Raw genomic sequence first — 7,079 nt, 5'->3', positions numbered from 1 at the left:
TTCTTATTTCTTTCTTCTTCTTCTTTTTTTTTTTTAGCTCTGTTTATATGGAAAAGGAAAATGGAGAAAGACAAAGTAGATAGGTGTTGACAGAACTACCTTCACGCCACCAGCATTTCTCCGTTCTGGGTCGATTTCTCTACTGGTCACAAGGCAGCAAAGCTATACCTGTAGGACAGACGGGAGGGAGGGAAGAAAAATTGAGAAAATGAAATAAATATCTATTTAAAAATAGCCTCTCAGCATGGCAAGGAGAGATTTGAAGATATTATCCTCAAAAGGCTGCTGTGAGTGAGGCCGGGAGAAGGGGAGGCTGTCTGCGGTGAAATATGAAAAGCGCATACTCCCTGACAGCCTATGGCTTTACCTGATACTGCCAACACCAGCCCACTGGAGTGATCCATAGAGTCTTTGTGGAGACTTGTGATATAAATGCTGAGGGCTAGATGTTAAAGATCCTCAGCTCGCTGCCACCCCACCCTCCCTCGCGTCATCCTTCGCCATCGCCTTGCTCGCCGCATGGGGGGAATTTGTTATGTTCCCTCCCGTACACCCACCTCGGAAACATCAGGACAGCGGACAGTGAGAAAGTCGACTGACTTGTCCTTGTCCCTTTTCAATTTGACAAGGCAAGCAGCCTTGGGGACTTTCCAGTCTATTTTCAAATTGACCATTTATAATCAGTTTTCTAAAGGAGAAAGAGAAAGGGTGGAGGAGTCGAGGCGGCCCCGCGTTGTTGTGGAGGGTATAGAGCTGGGGGTTGGTAGATGATAATACAGCAGCGTGTTGTCAGATGTGTCAGCAGGTAAGATGAATGAAGAATAGGGAGTGGGTGCATAAAAGAGAATGCACAGTGGGGAATTGACCTCTATTCAAAAAAGAAAAGGAGGAGGGAAAAAAGGGAAAGAAATCTATATCCTCAAGCGAATAAACATATACAGCCTCTCTTTGAAATATGCACCACCTCACCATGAACCCAAAGCAGAAGGAAAAGTTGCGCTGGCCACGGCTAGAACCTTCCGCAAAGACAAGGCGCCCATTGTCCGTTTGTTGACGCCAACGTGGCTGCATATATCAGCACCTGCAAGGTCAGGCCGACTCGGGCGTAGCAAGCGTGGCCAGGGCCCCAGCCCAGGAGGCGTTACAGCGTCCTGTCACACTGCTTGCTCCATCGCCACCACACGTTGACATTTCCACAAGATGGCTCTTCTGAATTATGCGGCCCAGCAGAAGGGTAAGGAGAGAAAGGGGGGAGGAAAGCTCATTTTCTGGGTGTCTGCTTCCGACCTGAAACCGCCACTTGTTTTCATCAGCGCCTTTTGCAGCTTATGCAAAATGGCGTGCGGGGCAATGGGGGAACAATCAAGCCGGCCCACTGCTCCTGTTCTCCATGCCACAGGCACCTCTGTCTCTCCCTTTTTGAAGTGTAATGACAGTGTCACCTCTACACTGGCCCCCATCTTCCCCAAATTAATCCCAATTTGGCCATCAAACGCGGGCCGTCCAGAGGGGCAGGCGGGAGGTAATTGACATTCTCAGGTGCATGGGTTTTGTTTATGTAGTAACGCTGAGCCAGGGCCTTTCACCGCAGATGACAAGCAGACCCAGTTTGCATACACCACTTGATTTGGGAGCCCTGCATGAGTGACTGCTCAGCAACCCGTGGTCCTGTGGCATTTCAGCAGAGGACATTCCAGTAAAGATCGCCTCAGGTGTCAGGTGGCTCGGAAGGTGCAGGTGGCAGCTGGAGGTCGTTTGTCCAGGGGAATTGATTCCACCATGACCCCATCGCTCTTTCTTACTATTGATCCATCCCCCAAGACCCCTGCACAATGCCCATGCCACACCGTTGAATTACAGCTCAGTCATCAATGTGGCCTAATGTTAAATGAAAGAATGGAAAATTTTCAACTGGATATCACACTTCACTTTATGAAATAGGCAGCACGTTGGCTACTTACCTCCAAGGTCATTCCAGTGGTTCACAAAGTCCATTTTGGTTATTGGGATTGTGTGAATGTAGAGAGAGAGGGAGTTCATAAACCTACAATGACTTACAGTTATTGTAGGGTTGTGCTGAAGTGGGGGTGTTGGCGCTAGTACGTGGAATACCCTTTTCCTCGGCAGATCTCCCATGCCTTTTAGCATGTCACCCGGGGCTATGAATCACCATTACAGCGCCTACATTTTTACCTGCGCACCTCAAAGGCTTTTTCATTATGGTAAAAGGGAACCCAAGCCAGGTTGTTTAGGGGGGTTGGATATGTTTGCGAAAGGGAGGGTCTGAGATTTGGGTTGGGCGAGTTAATTACAATAACAATGGGGGCAGCCAAAAAAAAAAAGAAAAAAAAAGAAGGCACGCTATGGCAAGGGCTGAGCTGCTCTCATTTGTTTCAATAAGGTAAATTGATTCCTATGTCCTCTGGTGCCATTTGCATCGCATCCATTTAGCGCGCGCCACTCGCCCCACTCTCGTCGCACCCTCCTCCCCCTCCCCCCTCCATTCGCTTCACGTGTAGAGGGCAAGACAACATCGATGGGGACAAATTGATCTTCCCAGACGCCAGACGCATGAAAACACACACCCGCGCGCATATTTATGGTCCACTTGCGCATGAATCTGCATGTACAGTATACATAAATTCATAAGTGGAACACACGAGATGACACTCAGAATTCAAGACTGCGTAAATCTACTCCTGTATTTAGCTGGTTTGTTTTTACTCTGTTTTTCCACTCTGGTGAGATTGTTCTCTGTGTGTATACATGCATAGTGTATGACCTATGGCTTTTAATCATTGACTTGACAAAGTAACAGCGCTCATTTGGGTTACCATAGAACAGTCACATCACTCAAAACTAGTTTGGTACTTTTGAAGTACTACGTAATTGACCTAGAAGAAGAACGTCTTTTGTTTTAGAGCCCTGCTCTCCAACGTTTTTGTCATGTTGCCCTTTAAAAGCAGAAAAAAATGTGTGTGCCAAAGTTTAATGCCAGTGGTATCGACATGTACAAATATCGGTACAGTGTAAGTGATGTAAGCTCAGGTGTAGTGGACACACAAGAGTGAAGTGTTCCTACTCTGACAGTGAATCCCAGAGCAAAAATAGACTTTTTCATGATCTTACTTTGAATCGCTTGTTTTGCCTCATATTACTTTTACAAAAATTGGTCCATTCTGTTTAACATTTAATTTGATTTTGGGTTTTGTCAGCCTCGCTAGTGTGGAAGCGCTCCTGCTTTTTTATACTTCCAAGATAAAGCAGATTAATTCAGCTTCCAGCCTCTCGCTATCCCTCAACTCGCCCCCAGTGAAAATCCTCACCGCAGCTTGACAACCTCTGTTTGAGAGTAATTCTTCCAATTCTCTGCTCGCATCTTTTTTTTATTAGCCCGCCATGACACACAGCTAAACCGCGCCGTCCACCCAATTGCGACTTTTTTCTTCCAGTGTCACACTACCCATGTGACAACTGATCCATCTCACCGACGCCGCTTTCCTCGTGCCCACTAGCTCCAGTATTACTCATGGGCAAGGTCAGTGAATGCAGCGGCACTCGCTTGCTTCGAACACCGCCCTCAGCCAGGGTGGTATCTAGCGCGCCTCCTTCACTGCCTGCCTGCTACCCCCTTTGGTGTAACACACTGTGTAACACATACACACTCTCCCATCCCACACTCCCATCATCAGTCAGCGTCAGGGTAGATAGCGGCGGCCGTCAGGCGGATGAGTGACGACTGGACCTGTTACCTGGGCGCCTGCATGACAATGGGCCTGTGGGCTGAGATAGAGAGACAAAAAGCTGGAACTCTGCCACACACATGCATGACACATTACACCGGCAGATCTTTATTTTCTGCTGCACAATTAGGTGACAACTGATGATGTAAAGACATGCCGCACAATGCTCCCAACCTGGTAACATGTAATTGAACGCCGCGTGTACTATAAGCGGGCCTGCATGAATTACTGTTTTTCACCCGCAATATTCTGACAATGAGTGCTATCACACGCGCACACACACACACACACACACAGAGGGAACTGATTCAAACTAGCTGAAATCAGGGTAATGTAATATTCATATACAATAAGGAAAATGAATGAGTTTAATGATTATAGGCTTCCAATCTACTCATTACTGTGGTCTTCTTTCAAGATAGCAGCACTCTCCAAAGGGCTTAGTCCCCAGTTAATAGTACAACTTAGAAATAAACATAGCTGAGGCGAGTTGCTTAAAATAAAAGAGAACGCATCAGAATCGCCTCCTTGAATCGGCAATAAGGAAATCCTATTAAATCCCTTTTAATTGCCCCTCATTCAGGCAAATCCTGAATGCTTTTGAACAGTACAAAAAAATATAGATTCTCATGACAAGAGGGAGGTGGAAAAGCTTTGTATATAAGTCTCATCGATATTTTTTTCTTTCCTGTCTCAACACACTTCTGCTGCTCCTGCGGGTGGCGGGTTGCGGGTGGGGCGGGTGCGGACCGATAGCGTGCTCTTCTGTTTGAAAGTTTGCAAGGTTTACGCGAGCATATACGTCTCACCCATGCTTGAGTTAAGACTCCCCGGCACACACACACACACCGGCAGACTCACTCAAACGTACACGTTCCGAGCACGCCACAAGATTTATAACAATAAAAGTCTCCCCAAAAGGCATTGAAACGCACCAACCATTTCACAAGCAGCCTTGAACTCTGGCTGATCTGCTATTTGTTACCTCGAGCACTTGGCAAAACAAAAACGGCTACAGCCCAAACACTTGAAAGGGCTTATTGCTCATGTTGCCCACAAGTTCAGAGCTGTCTGGCTGAAACACACCGTCGCCGTTAAGCTCGCTAGACAACAAACTGAAAATACTTTGATCCAATTAGAAACACAGGCTTATTTGCTCAAGTAGAAATGCTTAAATTGGTAATACCAGCAGGTAATTATTAAATTCCCCCAGACCCCCCACTCCCCCCCCACCCCTGCAGAACATCTGTATTGCATCTGGAAACACAGTGAGCACAACAATTGAGTCACAGGTTTGGGCACCAATGGATGATGATTATGGTAATCCAACAATGCCAAGGCTCTATTGTAAGTCGCAGACTTCTGTTGCAAACTCATGACCTTATTAACCTTCTTAATCCTCAACTGGGTTCTCGTGATAAGGGGCTTACACGCACACACTTGCATGCGTGCACGTCGCCACTTTCATTCTGATGCCCGGCAAACACTTTAGAAGCCCTATCCACCTGTTTTATCCTGCACACCTGAGGTTCTCTGCATAATATCAACAGAGGCCCTCGAGTCATCCAAGACAATTAACGCTTTCCCTTAGATCAACAGTGGGGGGAGAAAAAAAAAAGTGGATGGCAGCGTTTTGGAGCAGAGGGCCCTCCCAGTGTGGGCACATGAGAAAGCAGGTCTGATTGGTATTAAGTGGTGAGATTAAAAAGCCATCTCATAGGTCAGGTCAGCTGGTGTTCATTTGAATGCATTACCAGGGTCCGAGGCTAGATAATTCTCTCATTAGTGCCACTCAAACCCTGAGTGACAACACGGGTGAGAAGGGAGCATGTCGTACAACACTTAGAGTTAATTAGTCCATGCACACTGTTGCTCAGCACCCCATGCCTATGCTCTCTCCTCATCTTCTCGCCTTTTTTTTTTTTTGTTAAAAGAACCACTTGTTGTTTCAGGAAATAAAGGGATTTCTTTTCAAGTTCTCACGGCTGCTAGTCACCAAACTGTCAGACCGCAAACAAGCCAGCAGCTTAGCCAGGGGTAAACAAGGGATCCTCTAAACCAAAGTTTGGAGATCGTTATAGCTGCATTTGCCCATCATATTCTTTAAATCCCACAAAGAAAATGTCAACTTCTTGTACGGTATGAGAGTGCAGCGTCTCTCGAGTTCTCACTTAAATTTACTCCTCACTTGTAATGTCCTGTTTTTGTCAGTCAGTTCAAAGCTTTGTGATTGGTGATGTTTTGCATGGTGTTTTGAGACCGATTTGACAGGTGTCAAAGATCAAGAACCAGAACCATTACATAGTGCAAGCTGGGGTAATCAGAAAATTAAGGCTGGGTCTGTGAGATCAGGATGGATTGTTTTGGGGGTTTTTCATATGTCAGTGTGTTTCCAGATCTAAGCAACACACTCGGTAAAGGCAATCAGTAATAAAGTGAATGATAACACAGCCAAACTATGAAAATAAGATCCAGGTTGTATAATCCCAAAATAGTTCTTTGGATCGTTGAGTAACATAGGACATGAAATGCCAAATTAAATGTTGAATGAAGCTTAATATGTTTCCCCTTGTACTCATTTCAATAGTTTCTGACAGGTAAGACCTGCTGGTTCTTATTTTATTTCATTTTTTGTCCATTAAGTTTCAAAGAGATTTCGGGCGGAGGAGTTTTTGACTCTTTCTTTGTTGATGACATCATGTTTGCATATTGGGAGCACGAGGTTACATCCACATCGTTAGTCTCCCGGCTTGGATCCATGCCTGAGAACTATATTCACTTTGGCTCTAAAGGTTCTATAAATTGTCTCTTTTTCTTTCTCGCTTATATTCTCTTCTTACTCCCACAACTGTTCCCACGAGACAAGGTACTTGGCTCATTGGCCACCACGCGCATGGGGGGGTGGGGGGTCTCTCTTGCCACCACCGCTGGGTTTACCCACCACACACACACACATATACACCCATCCCCACCCCCAGCTGAGCGCACAGGGTTAGCTGAATATTCTAAGAGCTTTCAATTTTTCAGGCAGGTCTGCGAACCCCCTCCCATCATGCAGCGCCATCGCACTCAAGGGAGTCAGAATTTTGACAGACGTTAGCAGGGTCATCTCCAGTCCCTCAGGGAGGGGCTTAAAAGAAATGAGTTGAATTGCCTTTTCTCTCTCTCTCTCTTTCTATTCTCTCTTCATCTCCCTGCTTCAGTTCTCTGTATGGGTCTGTCATAATTCCACTTCCTGTCTTCCAGGCCTAGCAGCATTCATCCCCCTCAATCTCGTCTCCGCCGCCAAATTCATCAATCGCAGACGAGGCCTTCCAAAAGGCGCTTTTTCATAAC

The sequence above is a fragment of the Haplochromis burtoni genome, unplaced genomic scaffold, assembly GCF_018398535.1.
Source record: "Haplochromis burtoni strain Fernald_Lab_line unplaced genomic scaffold, NCSU_Asbu1 Contig_198, whole genome shotgun sequence".
Classification (NCBI taxonomy): Eukaryota; Metazoa; Chordata; class Actinopteri; order Cichliformes; family Cichlidae; genus Haplochromis; species Haplochromis burtoni.
The sequence above is the reverse complement of the archived record's forward strand: the minus strand, read 5'-3'. Positions refer to the sequence as shown.